At 35.2% G+C, this 27734-nt stretch overlaps 1 protein-coding gene across 2 annotated transcripts in view; it reads left to right on the top strand.

Annotated features, from left to right (window-relative positions):
• Window positions 1–27734, top strand: part of LOC101897386 (ATP-binding cassette sub-family G member 1) — a 181363-nt gene that overhangs the window by 14021 nt on the left and 139608 nt on the right. Inside the window, exon 2 of one of the 2 annotated variants that reach the window (XM_005176165.2) lies at window positions 21296–21331. The exons of the other annotated variant lie outside the window; for it this stretch is intronic. The gene's annotated coding sequence lies outside the window, so the exon portion shown is untranslated. The remainder of the gene's footprint in view (window positions 1–21295; window positions 21332–27734) is intronic. 2 annotated transcript variants of the gene reach the window in all.

The following is a 27734-nucleotide window of genomic DNA, read 5'->3' as shown; positions in this document are numbered from 1 at the left end:
AAAAAAAGGAATTAGGGTAGGACCAAACGATGTAAAGAGAAATTACAATGAATCCTCTCTTTGAGATTTGAATGGGTCTTGTTTTTACTGGTATTTATATGTTCTAAAATTTAGAGCCTATATAAAGAGTCTAAATTCACGGAACACATTTTTTGTTTAAAAATGACAAGAATTTTTAAAATACAAAAATCTATAAAAATTAAATTTTTACACGAAGACGAAAATTTATGTTACTTTCATGCTTTGTAGGGAAATTTTGCAGAAACTGAAGTACGACTTTTACTTTAAAATGTGTTTTCAATATTTATACCCTCAGTCATATGGCTAGAGAGGGTATATATCATTTGATACGGCCAATACTTGCCTCATTGAAATAACGGGTTTGAACCCAGGTCTCTTTGGATTAAATCCGTTTCAGCACATTTGGAGTCGATCTGGCGATGCCCGTCTGTCTGGCTAGCTGGCGCGCACGAAAACTTTCGAAGGGAGTATCAGATTTGTTCCAAACTTGGAACATCATAATATTATTATCAAACTTAGATCGACTTTGGAGATGGACAATATCGGTCCACTCCTCCCCCACAAAAGGTCGAAATTAAAAAAAAAAAACAATTAAAAAAGCTGTAAATTCGGCCAAGGCGATCTTTGAATAGCCTCCACCATTTGGAACGTTTTTAGCAATTTCCAAAAAAAAAGTAAAATCCGGAAAATATTCTGTTAAAATCTTACAAATACCTAATGTAGCCGTTATATTAGGGTCTATACGAGGACGTGGACCTGCATAGGGAACTTTTGTCATAAACTATTGAAACTTGAATGATCGGTGACTTGAAAATGATCGGTAAAGAATGTAGCTAAAATGATCAAAATACCGAATATAGGGAGGTACCGTTATATTGAGGCTAAACGAAGACGTAGACCTGCACAGACAATTTTCTGTCATAGGCTGTAGTATCAATTACGACCTTCAAACACCAAATTTTAAACAATTCCGGTGAATAATATCGCTAAAATAAATATCGGAATTTGGGGGATATACGAAGACGTGGACCTGCACAGACAATTTTCTGTCATAGCTGTAGTATCCGTAAAGAACTTCAAATACCAAATTTAAAACATTTTCGATGAATAATGGTAAATGGTACCATTATGTGGGGGCTACACCAAAACGTGGACCTACATGACCCATTTTTAATACCAAAAGTCCTGCAGACATAATACACATTTGAGTAAAATTTTATCAACCTACTCCATTTCGTGCGGAAGCTAGAGTGATTTCCACAGACGTATAGACGCCCGGACGGATCGCTAAATCGACATAGAACTTTATGCTGAACAATAATATATATATTTTGTGGAGTCTAAAATGTATATTTCGAAGTGTTACAAACGGAACACCTCCACCATACAATGCTGGAGGGTATAAAAATGTTCTGCACAGAAAAAGAAGCGATAATCCGATTTTGCTCCAACCATGCAAATCCTAATATTTGCGTCAGTTCTAGGTCTGGTGCAAAAATGAATGATATCGGTTCACTGTATCAAGTACCTCCCCTACGAAGGGTCAACATTTTGAATAATTATAATCCTTATAAAATGTGATATGAGAGTCCGATTGTCTTCGAATTTAACACATTCCAATATTTTCATAAACCCAAGATATGGTGTTAAGATGGAATACATATATCGGTCCACTGCTTCTGGTACCTCCCCCACAAATGGTCAACGTTTCGAATATTCATAAAGCTCATAAAACGTGAAATTAACACCCGATTCCTTTCAGACTTGGCACATCACCATATTTCTATCAACACAAGTACTGTTATAATAATTGTAGAGATCGGACCATTTCTTCTGGTACCTCCCCCACAAAGGGTCAAAGTTTGGAATAATCGAAACCATCATAAAATCCGAAACAAGCAAAAACAAAATCTGTAATAAAGATGGTAAATATCGGACCATTCCTTTTGGTACCTCTCCTACAAAGGGTCAACGTTTGGAATAACCGAAATCATCATAAAATCCGAAATAAGCATCCGGTTCTCTTTATATTTCACACATCCTATTATTTCTACTAATTCCAGATCTGCTGTGAAGATGGGATATTTCGGTCCAGTCCTTCTGGTACCTTCCCCACAAAGGGTCACAATTTTGAATATTCACGATACTCATAGAACGCGAAATTTACATCCGATTCCATTCAGACCTGGTACATCTCAATATTTCTATCAATACAAGATCTGTTATAAAGATGGTAGAGATCAGACCATTTCTTCTGGTAACTCCCCCAAATAGGGTTCAATATTTTGAAGAACATAACGTTCAGAGAAAGCGAAATAAGCATTCAACTCTCTTCAAATTTCACAAATACAAACATTTTTGTTAAGACAAGATATCTTGTGAAGATGATATATATTTGCGAACCTCTTCTGGTACCTCAACCACAAAAGTAATTCTTCTGTCACAACTTGCAAACAAGTCAGCGATTCTTTACAATATTTTTATCATATTTATTTATTTATTTTTATCATATTTATTCAACAATGTGGATAATCATAACAGAAGCTAAAATATATTTAATCGAACATTGGCTGAGGGTATACAGGACGAGATAAAAAAAAACAGCAACAAAGTCAAACGCCATAATTTTTACATTTTGTTGAGTGAAAGCAAAAAATGTCGGAAATAGCATCAAATTTTGGAATACGTTTAGATTTGCTCGAATTGGTTACCTTTGGCACAAATTATGACGTTCAAACGGTCAATGAAACCGTCACACGCTACCGGAATGTTGCTCTGTGGTATTTTAGTCCATTCCCGGCGACGCGCTTTCTTGAGTTGATCGACACTTTGGTATTTTTTTTTTGTGCCGGCCCTCTTTCCAAAATACTCCAGACATTCTGATGCCACGGTCGATTAATACGAGCGGAGAGCGACCATCGGCTGTTATGGCCGCCCACACCATCACCATGGCCGGCGCTTGAGTTCTGGTGGCCAACCGAAGGTGGACATTTTCAGCTAACCTCTTTGGCAAGCAAACACCATCATTTTGTTTGTTTAAAAACTGCTCTGCTGGACAACGAATGTTTTCTTATCGGAGAAAACCAAATTTGGCAGTTCACCACTTTCGACCAAGCGAAGCTACTTTTTAACTCTTTTGAGTCTATTTTCTTTCTGTTGCGGTGTAAGTTCTTGCACTTTGCTGGCGTTAAGGGTAAGGTTAGGTTTAGACTTTTGATATATTCTGGGACCATAGTAGAATTTCAAGGCAAATAAGATTTATAAAATATTTCGACTTTTCACGAGCCTTTTTAAATGGAGTTTCCCAACATATTTTGTAAAAAAGGATCAAAAATAACCTTTTGTTGACTGGCTATAAACCGAAAAATAACGAACGGATTCCAGGGAATCATTATCCGAAAATTTCCAAAAGGAAAGGAAGAGGAGGAACTTAACCCCTTGTTTTAAGTTACCTTGCGATGAAACTTTTAACACGCGTCGTTTGCTGTTAGCTCTGCTTTCATAATCTGCTAGATTTTCCAATTTGTTCAGCAGTTTTGGAAAAAAAAATTGTACGGCAGTTTTTTTCAACAATAATATATTTTTTTAAAAGAGGAGGTTTCTATTGTCATATTTCTGTGTCCCAATCGATATCTAAATTATCTTAACACTGAAGACATTGAATTTCCATCAATGACAATGTCTTAGCTTCTATTAACTTAATCCAAAAAAATGAAACTATTCGATTAACTTGTCTGCAAAATCAAACCTCTAATCTGAAATGTAAACAGCAGCAAATCTACCAATCATATGTTAATATATAGTTTTTTTTATTTTGTATACTTATATATAAACAAAAACTATTTGTCGACAAGTTGATATGTACTCGCTCGCTGGCTCGGCCGGTCGCTCACTCAATTATAATGGTGATAGGGGGCCAACACCGCGCTAACCAACCAACCAACCAGCCAGGCAGCCAGACAATGAAGGCGACGTCACAATGTCTACGGAACGGTCATTCAGACGAACTAGAGCAACAACAACAACAACAACAGTAAACGTGACGCAAACACACAAATGCCTGCATTGGCAGACAGATGGTTGGGGAGGTAGGCGGGTAGGTGACAGGCACTGAGAAGAGGGTGGTGCTAGTCGCAGCACTTGAGTGAGAATTTCTTCGTAATGTCATTAGCATACAATGTCAGGACCAAAAAAAAAAAAAAAAAAAAATAAATAACAGCAGGGGAGGCAAGACATCACGAAATGAAAAATACCACATTTTTGTTTGTTAATAAAAAAAAATTATTTATAAACAAAATTTGCTTTGTTTATAAAACATTGCAAACCGGAAAAAAGTCGTTTTGGAAAATAAAAAAGTGAAATAATAATTGAAAAATGCAAAATCGGCTGGTTTGGCCACTTTTTACTCAATACCATAATATATTCGAATTTTTACAAAATATTACGAGGAAGCGTTGCACTGCTCGAGAACCTGAAATGTGGGACTTTTTATCTGGAAAAATAAACACTCCTTTCTTTTGATTATACTAAGTTTAAGTTGAAGGGGTCGCCTCCACTATACTATGCCATTTGCGTAGTCGATTTAGCGCTTTACTTCAAATAAATTAGGATAGAAGGCTCAAATTTTGCACACATGTGTATTTCGTTATTAGCTGGGTTAAGTTTGCCATTTCGGGTTTCGTACAGCCCCCATATAACTGTACCTTCCAATATTCTGTATTTTGATGATTTAAGCCGCATTTCCCAATGGGTTCTACCTCTTGTGGCTGAACACTGTCTGGATAGGAGCACTTTTCCTTATATTAGTACCTTCCAAATCAAATATCCTCAAACTTTCCAAAATGTCCAACTACATACATCATCCATATCAAATTAGTAGCTTTTATTTCTTTTCGTACAATTAAAGTAAGCTCTATTAAAACAGTGTCCATATCTCAAACTCAGATACCAATAGTGACCTTAATAACTAATTTTAAAACCGCTTCTTATCTCAACCACAGGCGTCAACAGTCACATTTATATTAAATTTCATGATTCCTGCTCTATGCCTTCAGCCAATACCAAATTTATTACCATTCAGTACTTTTCATGTACTTGTACCATATCTCAATTTCAGTTACCTAAATATCAAATTGTGGGATTCCAGCTCTATACATTCACCCTATACTATATTTAGTACCATTTAGTCATTTTCGTATTAACCATTTCATATCTCAATCCTAGACAGCAATAGTTGTCGCAATATAAAATTTCACTGTTTCAGCTCTATCCCTTCATCCAATTCCAAATTTAGTTCAATGCAGTACTTTTCGTACAACTATAGTACGTGTTTCTAAACCCATCTCTAAATCTCTGGCTCAAAAACCAAGAGATATCTAAATATCAAAATTGAGAGTTTCATCTCTATCCCTTCAGCCGAGTTCCAACTTCCATATCTTAATTCCAGATACCAACAGACACCTTAATATTAAATTTCAGAATTTTATCTCTATCCCTTCACCCAATACCAAATATAATAACATGCAGTACTTTTCGTACAATTATAGTACACATTTCCGAAAACCCCTCCATATGTACAGGCAACACACGAACAACGACCCTAATACCAAATTTCAGATATCAAGCACCATCTAGTACGATTTAGTACTTTTCGTGTACCTGTTGATCCCATTTTCAAAATCTCCACTTTATCACAAAACACATCACCAAAAGGGTCGCCAATAAAAAATTTTAAAAATTCCAGCTTCATCCGTTCACCCTTAAGCAAAGTCTTCCAAATGTGGTACCATTTAGTACATTTGGCACATTTACCGTACATTTCGAAAACCACCATTATATATTGAACTTTCTTTACAAACATGATTTTCATACCAAATTTCAAGTTTGTAAGCTCTACCCATTCACATAATACCAAATGGTAGCATTTTAGAAGTTTAGTAACATTTTAGGACATTTCCTAAATTTTATATTAGAATTTCCAATAACCCTTTGGTGCATCTGTCTTGCACTCCATCAGTGATTCTCATTCTAAATTTCAGAATTCCAGGTCCATGGGTTCATCACAATTCCAATTTGTGCCAAATTTAGTACACATAAGTACGAGTTTCCAAAGCTTCCTACACACCCGATCCTACACTCCCACAGTAATCCCAATTCAAAATTTTAAGATTCCACCCCTGTTTGTTCGCCCAAATAATGTACTTTATTTAGTACATATAGTACAAATTTCCAAAACTACCTATATATCCCAATTTTATCCTCCGACAGTAATTAAAATTGTACTAAATTGAGATTTATTTAGTACACATATGTATGAATTTCCAAAACTACCTGCATACCTCAGTCATACAATGCAATAGTTAGCTTATTTCCAAAATTTCAGGGTTCCAACTCTATGTACCAAAATTTTAAATTGTACCAAATTTAGAACCATTTTGTACACATAAGTACGAATTTCCAAAACTACCTATATTTCCTAGTCCTAGAATGCAGTAGTAACGTTATTTTTAAATTTTAAAATTTCAAAGTCTATCGGATCACCCAAATCGAAATTACAACAAATTTAATACCATTTAGTACGTTTCGTGCACAATCCTACACTCCGCCAGTAATATTATTTTCAAATGTCAGGATTACAGCTCCATCCGTTCTTCCAAATGTAAATTATACTAAATTTAGTACCGTTTAGTACATTTAATATTCGTGAGTACACATTTCCAAAACTACCTCCTTAGATCGACTCTATTCCTCAACCTTGTTTCCCATTCAAAATTTCAGTTTTCTACCTCTAACCGTTCACATGATACGAAATGGTGCCAAATATAGCACATTTAAGTACTTTTCGTGCACTTAAGCGAATTTCCAAAAACCTTTTAGTACATCTATCATACATTCCATCAGTGACCCTCATCCCAAAATCTAGCTCTACTGCTTCCTCAAATGCAAAGGGTACCATATTTAGTAACTTTTAATACAGTTCTAATAAGAATATCGTAAAAACCCTGCCTTATCAGACCCCTTCGGACCAATAATGACCCTCGTCCAAAATTTCATGATTCTAGCTTCAGCGATTTCGTATGGGCGTTTATGAATTGTTAAGTCAGTCAATCACTTTACTTTTTTTAATATAGGTATCCTCCACCATGTTAAAATTGATAGCCATAATCAGTTGTAAAATTTAGCCATAATTTTGAGGAGACCTTTATATGGGACCAAATCGAGCAATTTTTGAGGATATTAGTTAAAGCTCATTAATATGTAAAATATAAAATTATAGGCACATAGGCAAGAAAGTGCGTTTTTATACCCTCCACCATACATGGTATGGAGGGGAGGGTTGTAACTCATCGAAATGATAATGTTAGACATAACAATGTATATATATTTTTGACCAGCGTAATTTATCCCTGTCCGTCTTTTAAAATAAAACTACTCAAAACGAATAAAGATTGGAAGCTAAAATTTCGCACAGGTGATGGTAATGAGAGGGGCTATATCGGTATATAACTGTACCTCCAAACCTTGGGTATTTTGATGATTTTAGCTAAATTTTTCAACGGAGTTGTCTAAAAATCCATACTAGAAGTTCTTTCTAAGCAATTTACCCCTGGACGAGATATGTCTATATAGGTCCACAATATCGTATAGGACACATACAACGGTACCCCCATATATTCAATATTTTGACGATTTTAAGGACATTATTCACCAGAGTTGTGTCAAATTTCGTATTTAGAGTTCGTAATGGGAACTAAAGTCTATGACAAAATATTGTGTATGGTTCCAACTCTTCGTATGGGCCAGATATAACGGTACCTCCCTACATTCGGTATTTTGATGATTTTAGATACATTATTCAACGGATTTTTTTCAAGTTTCGTATTTGAATATCGTAATGGCAAAAAAAAAAAAACAAAAGTTGCCTATGCAGGTCTACGTCTTTGTATAAATATTAACGGACTTTTTAGGGGATTTTATTTTTTTTTTTTGAAAATTTCCAAATTCGTTCCAAATGGTGGAGGGTATTCAAAGTATGTCTCGCCAAACTTACTGCTAAGGTCCCAATTGTACTTAGAAACAACCGGTGCCATTATTCATTCAGAAATGTACAATGTGCCGAAAATCTGAAATGTTTTTGCGAGGAGAAATTCTACCTGAACCGAAATGTCAAATTGTTGTCAATGCACTCTGAAATTGTGATTAAAGACTTCAAAATATCGAAACCAGTAAAGAAAGTCCTAAAGTCGGGCGGGGCCGATTTTATGATACCCTACACCACTTTGCTAATTTAGTTGAGCTCCACATAACAAGTAAAAGTTTTTATGGGAGAATTCAATCATACACCCTATGAAGGGGTCGCCTCCACTATACTATGCCATTTGCGTAGTCGATTTAGCGCTTTACTTCAAATAAATTAGAATAGAAGGCTCAAATTTTGCACACATGTGTATTTCGTTATTAGCTGGGTTAAGTTTTTCTAAAAATTAATTCTATGGGAGCTAAATCCAAATCTGAACCGATCTCGATAAAATTTGGCAAATATATTTCTGAGCTGTATTTGATATATTTCCCTGAATATCGTTGTTACGGAGTGCATATTACGGCTGTGGGTAACAAATACAACAAATCGGATGAACAATATATATGGGAGCTATAACTATATCTGAACCGATCTTCACCAAATTTTGCATACTACCTTCTAGACTCAATTCGGTCGTATGTGCCAAATTCCATCCCATTTGGGCAAATATTAGACGTTTGGTGCACAATAAAAGGTAAATCGGACGAAGTTATATATGGGAGCTATATCCAAATCTGAACCGATCTCGATAAAATTTAGCAAAGGTATTTCTGAGCTGCATTTGATATATTTCCCCAAATATTGTTGTTACAGAGTGCATATTACGTCTGCGGAGGACAAAAATAACAAATCGGATGAACAATATATATGGGGGCTATAGCTATATCTGAACCGATTTCCATCAAATTTGGCATGCTTATTTTTAGGCCTAATTTGGTTGCATGTGCAAAATTCCATACTATTCGGGTTGATATTACACGTTTGGTGCACAATAAAAGGCAAATCGGACGAAGATATATATGGGAGCTATATCTAAATTTTTACCGATTATCTCCAATTTCAATAGGGTTCGTCCTTGGGCCAAACAAATGTTGTTTGGAAAATTTCATCTCAATCGGATAATAAATGCGACCTGCATTTTGTTCACAAAAATACATGGACAGACGGACGGACGGATGCAGATCATCAAAAGGAACTATGGGTCTATCTCGTTTCCTTTTGCCTGTTACAAACAAATGCACAAAGACATAATACCCTGACCAGTTCTCAGGGAAGCCAAGACCAATCGTGGACCAATAAAATCTGTTTTCAACACAAATGACAATACGCAGTATAATGTGGAGTCTTTTAGATTTGGATACGTTAAACATTTTACTTCCGCAAAAATTCTCCAGATTGCCTAAATTTTTATTAAATCATAATTTCCGTATTGAATTCATGTTTGACAGCAATTGTATGTTCTTTTTTGATATCGCAATGCTTTCTCTTTTTTTGTTCTAAAACATCTATTTATATAAAAAAAAAAATATATATATATATATATATATATATATATATATATATATATATATATATATATATATATATATATATATATATATATATATATATATATATATATATATATATATATATATATATTCTATTGTTTTATTATTTATATCAAACAATTAAGTTTATTTTCTTTTGATTTCCCCACCCTTAGTTTTATTTGCAAACAGTTGTTATTTTATTTATTTTAAAATTTGTCACATCCACGGTCAGGGACGTGGCGGGAAATCAATTTGGAAGGAAATTTCGAGAAGAGAAGTAATTAGGAAAACGACATTTTAAAGAAAGAGCGAACACCTATTTCCAAGTGTTAAGAACTACAGAAAAGTGTAGTTTGGAATGTTGAGTGACTCCATTAATGACCACGTCCCTGTCCGAAACCATGTTTCTCCCTATCGATCTATATCATCTCCGTGAGTACTCATGACAAAAATAAAGAAATTCTGAGTGCATTTTTGTTTTTGCTGATGATTGTTTGTTTCATTTGGTCGTTTCGTCTTAATTGCTCTGGGCCATCATGTGCAGCAAGAAGTGAAATTATTTGCGCGAATGTTTGTCTATTTGGTCGTGTCGAAATATTTGTAGCAGTTTTTAAGCCAAAGAGCTCATGTCGTACATACATACATATATATATGTAGGAGGGGTGTTATGGATAGTAGGCAAATTTTTTCAATTTTATGGTCCTTTATAAATATAAGTTTGTATTGGAGGCCTATACTAATAAAAGAGACTCATCAACGCCCAGACGAAACGGCGGAAGCTAGAATCTTGATATTTTGAGTGTAGGTCACTCTTGGTCCGAAGGGGTCAAATACGGCTGGGTTTTTGGAAATTCGTACTAGAACGGTAAGAAAAGTACTAAAAGGTACGAAAAATGGTACTGTTTATATTTGACAATCCAGTAGAGCAATAGCGATTAAATTTGGAATGAGGGTCACTGATGGAGTGTATGATAGATGTATGAGAGGGTTTTTGGAAATTCATACATTAAATGTACGAGAAGTACTAAAATGTACTACATTTGGTACCATTTCGTATCATGTGAACGGTTAGAGATAGAAATTTGAAATTTTGCATGGGAATCAAGGTTGAGGAGTAGAGTCGATGTAAGGATGTAGTTTTGGAAGAGTGTACGCATGTATACGCAAAGTACTAAACGGTACTAAATTTAGTACAATTTGAATTTCGAAGAACGGATGAAAGTGGAATCCTGAAATTTGAAGGATTGGGACATAAAGGAAGTTTTCGAAAATTGTAATTATGGGCACAAAAAGTACTAAATTGTACTAAATTTGGCGCAATTTCGATTTGGGTGAACCGATAGAGCTGGAATTCTCAAATGTGGAAAAAAGATTGCTTTTAAATTTTAGGACTGAGGAATGTAGGTAGTTTTGAGAATTCGTACTTATGTGTACTTAATTTAGTTCAATTTATATTTTGGGTGAACCAGTAAATTGGAATCCTGAAATTTGAAAATAAGATTTATATTGCACTGTATGATGTGAGTAGTTTAGTATTTTTTGTTAATTAAGTGTACTAAATGGTACTAAATTTGATACAATTAGTATTTTAAATGAACCAATAGTGCTGATATCCTAAAAATTAGAAATAAGATTACTGCTGGAGTATAGGATCGGGATTTGTAAGTAGTTTTGGAAATTCGTACTTATGTGTAGTAAATGGTACTAAATTTGGTGCAATTTAAATTTTGGGGAGTTTAGTATTTTTTTACTTAAGTCTACCAATAAATCTGGTATCCTGAAAACTGGAATTAAGATTACTAGCGGAGTGTAGGATAGGGATATGTGGGTAGTTTTAGAAATTTTACTAAGTAAAGTACAAATTGAATTTGGGGCGAAAAAACGGGGTGGAATCCTAAAATTTTAAATTTGGATTATTGTGAAAGTGTAGGATTAGCGTATGTAGGAAATTTTGGAACAAATTGGAATTGTGATGAACCGATGGAGCTGGAATTCTGAGGTTCAAAGGTCTGCCAGGCCGAACTTACGGCTTTTTTATTTTATTTTATTTTATTTTATTTTATTTTAATTTTGTTGAATGAACGAAAAAATGTCGGAAATAGCATCAAATTTTAGAATTAGTTTAGATTTGCTCGAAAGTGTTGAAGGTGGTTTTGGAGATATGTACAGGGTGAGATGAAAAAACTGCAGTCAACTTCAGACTGCGGTCATTTCCAAGTCACTTGTCCGACAGCTGTTAAAATTATTCCAGTGACAGTTCATTCTACTGTTTTCAAGCGTACAAACGAATCGGTGAGAATTTTCCAGAAAAAAAAAATATTCGTGATGGAATTCAAGCGTGATAGTGTGATTTCTTTATATTTGACTGGAAAACCACAAGTGGCTATCGTTAGAGCACTCCAGCATTTAAATGTGAATAAATCTTTTGTGTCTCGTAACATTGCTTGTTACCGTGATACTGGCAGCGTAGCCCGATGTCAAGGAAGTGGACGGAAGAAAACAGCAACATCAGCACAAATGGTTCGAAAAGTAAAGAAGCGACTTGATCGAAACCCGCGTCACAGTGGCCGGAAAGTGGCTCGTGCATCGTAACATTCCATTCGGCAAATATTAAAAAATGAAGTCTGGGTAAAGCCATTGAAATTCCAAAAAGCGCAAGAACTTACACCGCAACCGAAAGAAAATAGTCTCAAAAGAGCTAAAGAATTGCTTCGCTTGGCCGAAAGTGGTGAACTGCCGAATTTGGTTTTTTCCGATGAGGAAACATTCGTTGTCCAGCAATTTGTAAACAAACAAAAAAAAAATAAGAGGTCAGCAGATGGTCAAATGTGCACCTTCGGTTGGCCACCAGAACTCAAGCGTCGGCCATGGTGATTGTGTGGGCCGCCATAACAGCCGATGGTCGCTCTCAGCTCGTATTAATCGACCGTGGCATCAGAATAAATGCCAAATATTATCGGGAAAATATTCTGGAGGGTGTATTAAAGCCTTGGGCACGCAAACAATTTGGCCGCAGACCTTGAGCATTCCAACAGGACTCAGCACCATCGCACTCAGCAAGTGCCACAAAAAGAATGGTTACAAAATGAGGTTCCTCGCTTCATTTCCAGCACACAATGGCCACCAAAATCTCCGGATACCAATCCGTTGGACTATCGTGTCTGGTGTATTTTGGAAAGCAAGGCACTAAAAAATGCTAAAGTGTTGATCACCTCAAGCAAGCACTTCGCCGGGAATGGACCAAAATACCGCAGAGCAACATTCCGGCAGAATGTGACGGTTTCATTGGCCATTTGAAGGCCATAATTCGTGCCAAAGCTGACCAATTCGAACAAATCTAAACTAATTCTAAAATTTGATGCTATTCCCGACATTTTTAGCTTTTATTCAATAAAATTAAAAAATGTTGGGTATAATTTGGTATTGGATGACCAGTGCTTGCAGTTTGGTATTTTGTATTAAGATCACTAATTATATGTATCCTTAATTTGGAGGTGGTTTGGGAAGTGTGTACTATAATTGTAGAAATGGTACGGAATGGTACTTAATTTAGTATTGAGTGAAGGTTGAAGGTGATTGATTAGGGCCGGAATCCTTAAATTTGATATAGAGGTGGCAGTTGGTATCTGCAAATGATATATGGAGGTGTGTCCAATTGTTGTACGAATTCTGCCTTTTAAGGTACCTACTAAGAACAAGTAAAAAAAGTGTCTAAGATCGGCTGGGCCGAACTTTTAACACCCTACACCATCAGAGAGGAACTTGAAAAAATTTATAAAAATGTCGTACAAAGATAACGTTAAAATGAAAAGCGTTATATGGGGACCATACGAAGATGAGGGCCTGCATAAGTAATTTTTTGTTACAGGTTGTAGTACCGATTCCGAACTTCAAATACGAAATTTAAAACAATTCCTGTAAATAATGTATCTAATATCATAAAAATACAGAATAAAGGTGTTAGCGTTATATATGGGGTGTGTAAGGTCGTGAACCTGCATAGACAATTTTCCGTCTTAGGCTGAAGTACCCATTACGAACTTTAAATACCGAATTTGAAACAATTCCGGTCTATAATGTCTCTAAAATCATCGAAATACCGAATATCGGGAGGTATCGTTATATGGGGGCAATACGATATCGTGGACCTATTTAGACAATTATTTTCCAGAGGGTAAAGTACTCACATAGAACTCTTTGTGTAGTGTTTCAGATGGCTACAATCATCAAATACCAAATATTGGGGGGAACCGTTATATGGGTGCTATACAATATCTTGGACCGATGCCTGCAGACATAAGACTGATCTGTGCAAACTTTTAGCTTCCTATCTTAATTCGCTTTGACGAATTGTGATTACAACAGAAGGACGGACGGACAGGGCTAAATTTTTTTTTAGAATTTTACGCTGATCAAAAATATATATTTTGTTAGGTCTAAAATTTTATTTCGATGAGTTACAAACGGAATGACGGACTTAATATGACCTCCATACTGTGTTTAGTGGAGGGTATAAAAAAATATAAGGGATTGCTATGCTTTTTTGTAAGCAGTTACTGTCGTCATAATATACTTAACAGATTCGTTATTTGATTTTTGAAATGTTTGGGTCTTGAAGACTGAGGGTATACGATATCCTAGGTAGAACATAGGGAATTCAACAAATAAATAAATTCAACAAAAATTAAAAAAAAATTCAAACCCCACCTTAAAATCTACACTTTGGAATTGACTTTCAACACCCACCCTCCTATATTTGTCAAATGTGAAGAGGTCACGAAACACTTCATCGTCATCGTGTTGGATGTATTTGGATATATAATCACGAACACCTCTGAATACCAACGAAGAACAAGAAGAAGAACATTTTGCTGCATTAGACTGGCAACCAGAGCAGACGGACTAAATTGAAAAGAAAAGAAAAAGTGAACTTGCCACGAGCATTTTGTTTAAAATGCATGCAACTTTGTTGTTGTTGTGTGCAGTCTTTACTTGGCTCTTGTTGTTGTTGCAGTATTGCAGAAAATAAAATATTCAGACCATGAAACAACAGCTGTGTCTTTTGCCATTATGACTGACGTACAGAGGACGGACGGACGGACAGACGAACGCACTGACAAAAGCCTAAGTATGTCCAATATTTTGTAGTCTCTTTTTTCAGGTGCACTTGCACTCGCTTTTTCAATGCTACTCTTGCCACCGGGCTAGGTAGTGTGCAACGTGTGGTTGGGATACCTCATGTTTGTTGGCAGCCCATAAGCACGTTGTAGAACCATCAAAAACAAATAAGCGGCAGTTCGCTTTGCTTCGCTTGAGGAAAATATTATTGGTGGCGGTGGTGGTGGGAATATTATTTGAGGCCATTTGTACTTAAGACGTTGCACTTCTATGTGATCGGTCGGTTCTGCGTGCTCTAAGATAATAAGTGGCATTTTGTGCGTATATTTTATGTGGATGTAAGCAAGAATGTAAGCTAAGCATTATAATTTAATTATGAACCTGAAAACTATCAGAGTACAGGTGCACTAAACTACAGGTAGCCTCCCTTCTTTTTATACCTTCAGTTATGTGGCTAGAGAGGGTAAATATCGTTAGATACGGCCAAAATGTCCCTCATTGAAATAACGGGAAATATCCGTTTCAAGACATTTGGAATCGATCTAGCGATGTCCGTCCGTCTGTTTTGCTGGTGCGCACGATAACTCTTGAAGGGAGTACCCGATTTGGTCCCAACTTATTAATATTATTATCAAACTTTGATCGAGTTCGGAGATGGGCATTATACTCCCCACTCCTTCTTGTACCTCCTCTACAAAAGGACGAAATCAAAAACACATAAAATAGCATCAGTCGGGTTTGCCGACAGATTTATACCCCCAGCCTTGAGTTATGCTTTCTTAAACTGTTGACTATGTATGGGGGAGGTTCCGAAGCAGTTGTTCAATATTGTCCCATCCGTATCTGATCTAAGACTGATAAAAATATTACAACATGCCAAATTTGGACTATACTTCCTATACTTTATATGATATATGACCAAAATTTTGGAAAATGTGGAAATATGCGTGAGGTACCAGATATAGCGGACCGAAATATTCCACTTCATCTAATACAGATAAAAATATTGGTATGTGCAAAATTTAAAGGAAATCGAACATTTATATCTAATTTTATTCGAAATCATAAATTGCGATATATTACGTATTCGTACCAGATTTCTGGTTAGGAGAAATATTTAGATGATAGATATAACTATTGGAAATTGTGATTCTTTGTGGATTAGGTACTAGAAGGGGTTGGTAAATATCTTTCATCTTCACAACAAATTTCACGCTTCCATGTGTGAAATTTGAAGACAGTTGGATGCTTATTTCGGATTTTATAATCATTTTGGTTATTCAAAATTTTAACCTTTTGTGGGGGAGCTACCAGATGGAATGGTCCGATCTCTAGCATCTTTATAACAGATTTTCTGCTGATAGAAATATTGAGATGTGCCAAGTCTGAATGGAATCGGATGTCTGTTTCGCGTTTTGTGAGCTTGATGGATCTTTAAAATTTTGACCCTTTGTGGGGAAGGTACCAGAAGGAGTTGATCGATATATTCCATCTTCACAGCTGATCTTGTATTAGTGGAAATAATGGGATGTGTAAAATATGAAGAGAATTGGATGCTTAATTCGGACCATTGTGGGGGAGGTACCAGTTGGAGTGGACATATATATTCCATCTTTACACGAGATCTTGCGGTAGTAAAAATATTGCGATGTGTGCAGTTTGAAGATAATAGGACAATTATCTTATGAGGTTAATTATTTTCTTTGAAATTTTTGATCTTTTTTGGGAGAGGTGCCAGATGTTGTGGACGATCTCCGAACCCGATCTAAGTTTGATAATAATAATAATACGATATACCAAGTTTGGATCAAATCGGAAACTCCCTGGCTCCCACCAGCCAGACAGACGATCCTTTAGATCAAATGTCCTAAAACGGATTGGGTCCAAAGAGACATGGGGTCCAAAAATCGTTATTCGATGTGGCTGAGGATATAATAATTTTGGTCAAGCATTTTAACCCTCAAGGAGTCTTTGTGGTCCTTTTTGCAGAATATGCTTAAGAACTCCATTGAAACGGAATCGTAGAAGATCAAAATTTTTCACAAATTTATTTGTCATAGAATTTTAATTTTGGACCCAGACGACATCAAAATTCTAAATCTTACCTAAATGCCAGAAATGCATTTCGCACTTTATGTGAGTTTATGTAAGATTCACCTATAAGCATGGTTTCAGAAGAATGACATCGGAAACAAAAATATTCTTTATTCAATTTCGCAATATAAATAAATTTCAAAAGCCTTTTTTTACAAAAATTCTTTTCAGGGCCGAACTTTAAATACCTTCCGCCATTTGAAAGAAACTGGAAAAACTTTAAAAAAATTCGTTGAAAAATTCCATTTAAATTAAAACCGTTATATAGGGGCTATGTGAGGAGCTGCATACGAAAAAAACGTAGTACCCATTTGGACCTTTCAATAAGAAATTTAATACAATTCCGTTGAATAATGTCGCTAATATAATCAAAATACCGAAAAATGGGGGTACATTACATGTGGGATATACGAAGAAGTGGACCTGCATGGACAATGTTTTGTTGCAGTTTGAAGTATCTATTACGATTTTCAAATACGAAATGTGAAACAATTCCGATTAATAACGTCGCTAAAATCAGCAAAGTACCGAATATAGGGAGGTACCATTATATGGGGGCTATATCAAAATGTGGACCTACATGGTCCATTTTCAATAGCAAAAGTCCTGCAGATATAATATACATTTGAGTAAAATTCTATCAACCGACTTCATTTCGTTCGGAAAGTAGAGTGGTTTCCACAGACGGATAGACGGAAGGACATCGCTAGATCGTCTTAAAATTTTACGCTGATCTAGAATATATATACTTTATAGGGTATATTATGAGTATTTCGAGGAGTTACAAACGGAATGACAAGGCTAATATACCCTACATGGAAAGGTGGAGGGTATAAAAATATATTTTATTAAAAATAATAAAACTTTATTCATTTTTTTATTATTTTCGCCAAAAAATTCAGTATTAAGTTATTCGATAAATGCCTGTATCATTATTCGTGTTGGCTTTGTTATATGCTTATTGATCCTTTAATTATAATTCTGCCGGGACAACATGGGCACCATTGGAAAGCTTATCGAGAGTGCTCTTCCTAGCAATAATAAAAAGTTTAAAAAATATTGTCCAATGCCGCCGAATCCACCCATTTCCGAAATTAAACTGGGGTAAGGATAATTCTTGTGAGCAATACCCCTACAAGGATAAATTCTGCCGGGACAACATGGGTACCATTGGAAATCTTATCGAGAGTACTCTATACATACAATGTTTCGCCAACGGAGCTAGAACCGATTTTGACCTATAAATACCAATTTTCATACAAATCCGTGAAAAAATGTGGCAAAAATCATCAAATTACGGAATATGGGGAAATACCGTTATATAGGGGCTATACCAAAACGTGGATCATAATTACAATAGCTCGCCACACGAACTGGGACCCATTATGATCTATAACTACCAACTTTCAGAGAAATTCATGAAAAAATCTGTCAAAATACCGAATATTGGGAGGTACCGTTATATGGGGACTATACCAAAACGAGGACCTATACATACAATGTCACACACAATGTAGAACCCTTTATGACCCACAAATACCAATTTTTAGACAAATCAGTGAAAAAATGTCAAAATACCGAATGTCGGGAGGTACCGTTATATGGGGGCTATACCAACTCATACATGCAATGTTTCGCCACCGGAGCTGGAACCCATTATGACCAACAAGTACCAATTTTTAAACAAATCCGTGAAAAATGTAGCAAAAAATTGAAAAACCGAATATCGGGAGTTACCGTTATATGGGGGCTATACCAAAACGTGGACCTATACGTGCAATGTTTTGCCACACACACAGGGACCCGTTATGACCTACAAATACCAATTTTCAGACAAATCCGTGAAAAATGTAGCAAAAAAATTAAAATACCTAATATCGAGAGGTATATTTATATGGGGACTATACCAGAACGTGGACCAATATATCTCATTTTCAATACCAACCATCCTAGACACAATACAAATCGCTCTGCTACGTCAAATAATGTGGGCTGTATCGTGATTTCAACAGACCGACATCGTTAAAGCGACTTAGAATTTTATGCTGATTATGAATAAATATACTTTGAAACGGAATGACAAAGTTAATATACCCTCCTTTCCAAGGTGGAGGTATAAAAATCCATTTGGCGACTCTTTTGGGGGTTAACATTTTCGACCTAAATAATTCTCATATTGTTACCAGTAATATCGTCGAAGGCACCATGTACCTAAAATACAAGAACTCCAAGGAATCCTGATCCGAAAATTTAAAAAAAAAAATGTGTGCGAGGTGGATTGAACTTTCTCTTCTACTTAGCTTAATTTGTGATGTAAACTTTGAAATCGCTGATAGATTTTGCTAAAAAAATTGAGTTTTGTCGCACAGTATTATGTTTTGCAGCCTCCTGTGGAGAGTTACCGTATTTTCTCAAAAATAAAGTTAACTTCCGTTTATCAACCATTTTTCAATACCAGTAAAATGGAATCTGATGCTGGTTCATTCCACAAAATTAAGTATTTAAATTATTTCACTATTTAACACCATTTGCGTATCGATAATTTCCGTATGGTGTTACAATTATTACGAAATTAATCCGGCCAATACGTGTACGTCCTTAATTCGATTGTTATGTAATGGAATGTGTTACAGCACCAGCAGCAGCAGAAACATCAGTCATTAAATGTTTTTAATTTCATTTAAATACTTTAAGTGATTAAATGATTATTTTGTTTTTTAATAATAATTGTGGTTGTGTCTGTGTGTGTGTGTTGATCATTATATAATCATATCATGCACACATTTGTATATTGTTCAACAGGATGTGAAAAGTGTATTACATACAGGGATGAACAATGTGTATTTTTTGGAATTGTTACAGATTAAATGTTGGTGGGAGAGGTGAGAGGGAATATCAGGGATTGTCTATTTGAAAACTAGAACGGGTATTTAAATGAAATGCATTGAAAATATCTTATATTTGCAATAGGAAGCGATTCTACCAAACATAAGTCACTTTATTTTTACAACCCCACCATACAGGGCGAGATGAAAACACTGCAAACAACTTCAGACTGCTGTAATTTCTAAGCCACTCGTCCGACAGCTGTTAAAATTATTCCAGCTCATTATATTGTTTACAAGCGTACAAAAGCATTTTGGTGAGCATTTTCCAGAAAAAAAGTTATTCGTGATGGAATTCAAGCATGATAGTGTAATTTTTTTGTATTTGGGTGGAAAACCACAAGAGGCTATGGTTAGAGCACTCCAGCATTTAAATGTGATTGAATCTTTTGTGTCACGTACCATCCCTCGTTACCGTGATACTGGTAACGTAGCCCGGCGTCAAGGAAGTGGGCGGAAAAAAACATCAACATCAGCAGAAATAGTTTGAAAAGTAAAGAAGCGAATTGATCGAAACCCGCGTCGTAGTGGCCGAAAAATGGCTTGTGAGCTATGTTCGCAATATTCCATTCGGCAAATATTAAAAAATGAGCTCGGCGTAAAGCCCTTGAAATTCCAAAAAGTACGAGAACCTACATCGCAACAGAAGGAATATAGACTTAAAAGAGCTAAAGAGTTGCTTCTGCTGAATTTGGTTTTCTCCGATGAATGTTTGTCCAGCAGTTTGTAAACAAACAAAATGATCGTGTTTAGTTGCCAAAGAAGTCTGCTGAAAATGTGCACCATCGGTTGCCCACCAGAACTCAAGCACTGGCCATGGTGATGGTGTGGGCCGCCATAAGAGCCAATGGTCGCTCTCCGCTCGTATTAATCGTCAGAATAAATGTCAAAACTTATCAGAAATAAATGCCGAATATTATCGCGAAAATATTCTGGAGGGTGTATTAAAGCCTTGTGCACGCAAACATTTTGTCCGCAGACCTTGGACATTCCAACCGGACTCAGCATCAACTCAACTCGCCACCGCTACCCAAGAATGGTTACAAAATGAGGTTCCTAGCCTCAGCCAGCGAACAATGACCACCAAAATCTCCGGATACCAATTCGTTGGACTATTTTGTCTAGAGTATTTTTGAAAGCAAGGTTGGCACTAAAAAATACCAAAGTGTCGGTTACCTCAAACAAGCGCTTCGCCGGGAATGGGCTAAAATATACGCAGAGCAACATTTGGGCAGCGTGTGACGGTTTCATTGGCTGTTTGAAGACCATAATTCGTGCCAAAGGTGACCAATTCGAACAAATTTAAGCTTAATCTAAAATTTGAGGCTATTTCCGACATTTTGTTCTTTTATTCAATAAAATTAAAAAAAATAATAAATAAAAATTACGGAGTTTGACTTTGTTGCAGTTTTTTTATCTCACCCTGCAAATCATTTTATTTCTACACCCCCACCATAAATATATATTTTCTAACTTCAATCCCATTTCTTGCAGAAACTTTCATTAAAAACTAGTTATCTAATGATTCTCCAATTAATGTTTAATATTTCAATTCTTTATTTCAGACTGGCTGCTGACGGAAAATTAGTGTGGGCATTAATGTAAGTACTCCAACAATTCCGTATCATGTCATCAATATTAACGCCTAATTGTTTAGAAAAATATAGCTGCCTATTTGTTTTTAGCTATCAACTGGTGTAAAAAAAAGCGACCCATTTCCTATTCTACAACAGTTGCTCGCATACATTTCGTTGACATTTGGCAATTAAGCGCTACAAAATGGTTTTCAAACAAACCGACAGTGACACTTTAACCTTTTGACTACTTTTCCAGTCCACCACACATGCAATAGTAATTATTTCAAAACAATTATGACTGTTTTTTGTGTAGATCGACAATTTTTACACCAGGCGTGCCGCTTTTGTTTGTTGTTGTTGGATTACGATATGAAAATAGATTCCAATAGAATATTTCTCATTGAATGACATGATATGACAGAATCAAAAATATAACTAGAAGCCATTAAAAATGTATGTGTGTTTATGTATGGGTTGGTGTTTTCATTGAAAAAATTTTGTATGAATAATTGTGAATTATGTATTAGGGAGGATTGAATAAATTTATATATTCTTTTTTGTAAAGAAAAATATCATAAAAATCCTTCAAAATAATTGCGATGATCTTTAGAATAATATTCGCACAAATTCCTTAAATATATATATATATATATATATATATATATATATATATATATATATATATATATATATATATATATATATATATATATATATATATATATTACACACTCATGATGATGGATCTAACAAAAAATCAAAAAAAAAAAAAGAAAACAGAAGGTCCCTAAAAAATAAAAAAAAAAAAACTTTCCAAAATATTCATAAAAAGTCAAATTTGTAAACTTTAACAAGTAAGCAATAGCTATAGACGTGCTGGGCCGACTATGTGATAAGCTACAACAATATAATATCTTGAAAGCCCCCTGAGGTCCAAATCCATTATGGCTTTCTGTCGTACTGATAGGCAATCAAAACAATTTCACACTAATTTCATAGATTGTACCTAATTTTCTATATATCGGATATTTTGGATGTCAGTATCAATATAATGGTCAGAAGTGTCCTCTTCTTGTGTTTCTGGTTCCGCCGGGTTCGAAATTTAAATAATCTTAAAAAAAATATTCTAAAAAAAATCTTTTTTTCATTGGTTTGATAGTCCTTTCAAAAGTATTCTTAAAAATACTCTTATTGCTCTATTGGTTCTTAAAAAATGTTTTTAAAAATCCACCTCTCAAAGGACAGATAGTCCTAAAAACGCTCTAAAAATATTCATAGGACAGATAGCTGTAAAGTCCTCAGAAAATATTCCTAGAAACCAAGTGTCACAGCTTTGATTGCCCTCTTAAAAAATTCACAATCAATAGAGTATATGGCTCCGGTAGTCCATAGAGAACATTTTTTCAATCCACGATTCTAAAGTCCTTGAAAATATTCTTAAAAAAAAGTCCTTAAAAAATAAACTTTACTAATCCACGTTTCTACTACAACTACTATTACTTTTAAAAAAAAATATTTACAATCGCACGTTTTAAAGCTATAGACTATCCTTGCAAATTATTATAAATAAATCCCGATTCAGGGTTTCCTTGAGAAAATATTCTAAAAAATCCATGTGTTTTGGCCCTGAAGCCCTTAAAAAGTATTCTTATAATTCAGGAAAAAAATTTAGTTCTTTAAAAAAGGTTAATGTTCTAAAGGCTCTTGAAAAACGTATTCTACGATTCAAGTCTCAAATATTTTTCAAAAACCCGAGTTCCAGAACTCTAATAGTCCTTAACATGTACAAAAGCAGCAGGCCGGGCCGAACTTTTAATATCCTCCAACATTTTCCAGGAACTCGAAAGTGTCCGAAAAATTCCGTGGAAAAATACCGCTCAAAGGAAAACCGTTATATGAGGGCTATACGAGGATGTGAACCTGTATATGCAAATTTTTATCAAAGACTGCAGTATCTATAGCGAACTTTAAATACAAAATTTGAAAAATTACACAGTGAATAATGTCGCTAAAATCATTAAAGTATTGATTATAGGGGGGTACCGCTATATGGAGGCTATCCGAAGACGTGGGCCTGCATACAAAAATTTTTGTCATTGGCTGCAGTGCCCATTACGAGCTCTAACTTTGAAACGATTCCGGCGAATAATGTTCTCAAAAGCATAAAAATACCGGATATTGAGAATTATCGTTGTATGGGGGATATAAGAAGATGTGGATCTGCATATGCAAATTTTTGTCGTAGACTGCAGTACCAAACTTGCGAACTTTAAATATGAAATTTGAAACAATTCCTGTGAATATTGCAGCTAAAATCGTACAAATACCTAATATAGGGGGTGCCTATATATGAGCTATACGAAGACCTGAACCAGCTTAGATCATTTTCTGTTACAGTGAATAATGTCGCTAAAATCATCAAAATATCGAATATAGGGGAGGTACCGTTATATGGGGGCTATACAAAGACGTGGGCCTGCATACGCAATTTTTTGTCATAGGCTGTAGTACACATTAAAAAATGGATCTAAAATCATCCAAATAGCGAATATCGGGGGATCCGTTGTATGAGGGCTACACGATATCGTGGACCACTTTGCCATCCATTTTGCCCATTTGTGCAAAATTATAGCTGCCTATCTTAATTTGTTTTGACTCTAGCGTGATTATAACAGCTGGACATGCAGTCAGACAGACAGACGAAAATCGTCTTAGAATTTTACACTGATCAAGAATATATATCTTTGTTACGTCTAAAGGTATACAAAAAATACTTTCAATATTTTTTTTAAAAAATTAACATTTAAGCAAAATATATATTTTTAAAAATACTAAAATTTAGTACTCTTATAACCTAGAATAATCATTTTTTAGACAAGGATATTTTGCAAATCTACGCTTCACTGTAAATGTTTCTGTACATCCCATTATATACATCTCATACACATTTTACAGCCATCAGCAATTTGCACTTTTTCCTGTATGTGTATGTGAATTATGCAAGTGTGTGAGTGTGTGTTTTTTTCTTCATTTTTTCACTGTAAACATAAAACAAAGCTTCCGTTTCCTCTGATGATGATTAAAAGCAATGTAATCACAATCTACAATGTGTAGATTCTACAAAGTAATGTTATTCTTGACATCGGCTTTCCATTTCTCTCTAGGCTAGTAGGAAATGCTTTAAAGGTTGTAGGTAACAGAATATAAAAACACGCAAGCATGCATGTATGTATGTATGTACTTAATATGTACATAATCACAATGTGTACTACGACGGTACAAGTACACTTTGTCATTTGCCACTTTTTTTTGTTTTGCTAAAAGATCGCTTAAAGAATAATGACGTTTAATGCGTTAAGAAACGGCGATTTCAAAACATTCTTCCGCCCAGATAAACATTGGCAAATTGTGAAACGGAAAACATTGAGAAAAGGGCAAAGTGATTGTGGGAAGTGGGAAGGAAATAAAATTGAAATATTTCAATCACATAAGGTCACGTGGGGTAGTCAAGGAGGGAATTAGAAGAGAGTCATATATAGGAAGAGAAACATTAGCAAATAATTAAAATTAAAGAATGTGGCTTAATTTCCAGATTCCAGGAAATTTAGAATTTGTACTAGGAAATGATAATAGGAGTTCTATATAGGAATTCCATAGTAATGCAGGTATAAAGTCTGTAAGGAAATATTTTTAGGAACAACTTAAACTTAGAAACAAGAAAAAAAAAACATTAAGTACGGCCGGGCCAAACTTTTAATACCCTCCACCTTAGGGTAAAGGAAACATTAGAAGAACTGTGACAACAACCATTGAAATACCGAATATTGGGAGGTATCGTTATATGGGGGCTATACCAAATCGTGGACCTACACATGCAATGTTTTGCCAACGTAGCTAGAACTCATTATGACCTACAAATACCGATTTTTAGACCAATCCGCGAAAATATATGGCAAAAATTATCAAAATACCGAATATCAGGAGGTACGTTTATATGGGGGCTATACCAAAACGTGGACCTATAATTACAATGACTCGCCACACGAACTGGAACCCATTATGATCTACAACTACCAATTTTCAGAGAAATTCGTGAAAAAATGTGTCAAAAATCATCAAAATACCGAATGTTGGGAGGTACCGTTATATGGGGACTATACCAAAACGTGAACCTATACATACAATGTTTCGCCACACGAACTAGGACCCATTATGACCCACAAATACCAATTTTTAGACAAATCAGTGCAAAAATGTGGCAAAAACCATCAAAATACCGAATATCGGGAGGTACCGTTATATGGGGGCTATACCAAATCGTGGACCCATACATGCAATCTTTCGCCACCGGAGCTGGAACTCATTATGAGCAACAAATACTATTTTTTAGACAAATCCGTGAAAAAAATGTGGCAAAATCAAAATACCGAATCAAAATACCGAATATCGGGAGGTACCTTTATATGGGGGCTATACCAAAACGTGGACCTATACATGCAATGTTTTTCCACACGTACAGGGACCCGTTATGACCTACAAATACCAATTTTCAGACAAATCCGTTAAAAAATGTGGCATAAATCATCAATATACCGAATATCGGGAGGTACCGTTATATGGGGACTATACCAGAACGTGGACCGATATATCTCATTTTCAATACCAACCATCCTAGACACAATATAAATTGCTCTGCTAAATTTTCAAATAATGTGGGCTGTATCGTGATTTCAACAGACAGACGGACAGACAGACAGACGGACATGGTTAAATCGACTTAGAATTTTATGCTGATTATGAATATATATACTTTATGGGGTCTACGATGAATATTTAAGGATGTTACAAACGGAATAACAAAGTTAATATACCCTCCTTTCCAAGGTGGAGGGTATAAAAATACGAATGCATTTTAATCAAGAGGCCCTTGACCTATGTTAAATATTATAACTATTTTTTGGACCAGTTTTGAGTTTCTTTGCTACTTTGAATTTTTCGAAAAGAATATATCAGCGAAAACATTTTGCTAACTTTAACAACAATTTTTCATGTTAAATATCCCAAAACTGCAGCTTTTTTTAAATTTTGTGTTTTATTTTTCTCCTCTTTAATAACCCCAATGCATTTTAAATCTATGATTATTATTATTTCCCTTCTAAATATAGCCTCGTTTTCATTTTCTATTGTTTTTCCAAATTGTTTTGTGTTTAGCTATTTACAGCTCAGATGTAGATAAATCCTGACATTAAACGCCATAAGTAGTGGCAAATATGCGTGTCAATAGATAAGAATGATATGAACCGAAGAAGCGGAAGAAGAGCCACAAACAACAATAAAACAAATTTACTGTTGTCACCAAAGGCAGGACGATAAGAACTTGGTCACACACCACCCAAACAATAATCGAAGCAAGTCGTCAAAAATTTGCTCTAAATCAACCTTAGGGAGTGACATAGTAGTATGAGGCCAGGGTTTTAAGAAATGATTTTCTTGGATTATAAAAGCTAAAATATGTGGTTTTAAAGAATTTTTATAGGATTTTCTGGGCTTGAAAAAGTGCATTATTCAAAGCATTTAATCCAGGACTGTCAGAGCTATTAAACACAGATTTCAAAGGCCATCAAAGCTTAGAAATTTGGACTTTGTAAAGACATTTCCATTTCCTTGCAATTATTATCTGACCTCTGAAATGTGGATTATTTAAGGATCTTTTTTTAAGAATATTTTTCAAGGAATATCAGACATATGATACCAATTTCTTAAGTATATCTTTTAAAGTACTAAATTTTTTATCGACCCTCTAAGCTATAATCTATTTTTTTAATTTTTCAAGGACTTTGTGAGCTCTGAAAAGTGGATTTTTATAGCATTTTTTCAACAACTATCAGAGCTGTTCAACTTAGATTTTAAAGAGTATTTCCTGAAGGACCATCAAAAATCGGAAATGTTGATTTTAAAAGGCTTACAGGGTGAGATAAGAATACTGCAACAAAGTCAAGCGCCATAATTTTAACATTTTTTTTTAATTTTATTGAATTTAAGCAAAAACTGTCTGTAATAGCATCAAATTTTAGAATAACTTCAGGTTTGGTCACCTTTGGTACGAATTATGGCATTCAAACGGCAAATGAAACCGTAACACGCTGGCCGAATATTGCTCTGCAGTATTTTGGTCCATTCCCGATAAAGCGCTTGCTTGACGTGATCGACACCTTGGTCAGTTTTAGTGCCAACCTCGCTTTCCAAAATACTCCAGACACAATAGTCCAACGGATTGGTATCCGGAGATTTTGGAGCCCATTATGCGCTGGAAATGAAGCGAGAAACCTCATTTTGTAACCATTCTTGGGTGGCGCGTGCTGAGTGCGATGGTGCTGAGTACTGTTGGAATGTACAAGGTCTACGGCCAAAATGTTTGCGTGCCCAA

This window comes from Musca domestica, unplaced genomic scaffold, assembly GCF_030504385.1.
Source record: "Musca domestica strain aabys unplaced genomic scaffold, Musca_domestica.polishedcontigs.V.1.1 3, whole genome shotgun sequence".
NCBI classification, from domain to species: Eukaryota; Metazoa; Arthropoda; class Insecta; order Diptera; family Muscidae; genus Musca; species Musca domestica.
Note: the sequence above shows the minus strand (reverse complement) of the source record. Positions and strands in the feature narration are given on the sequence as shown.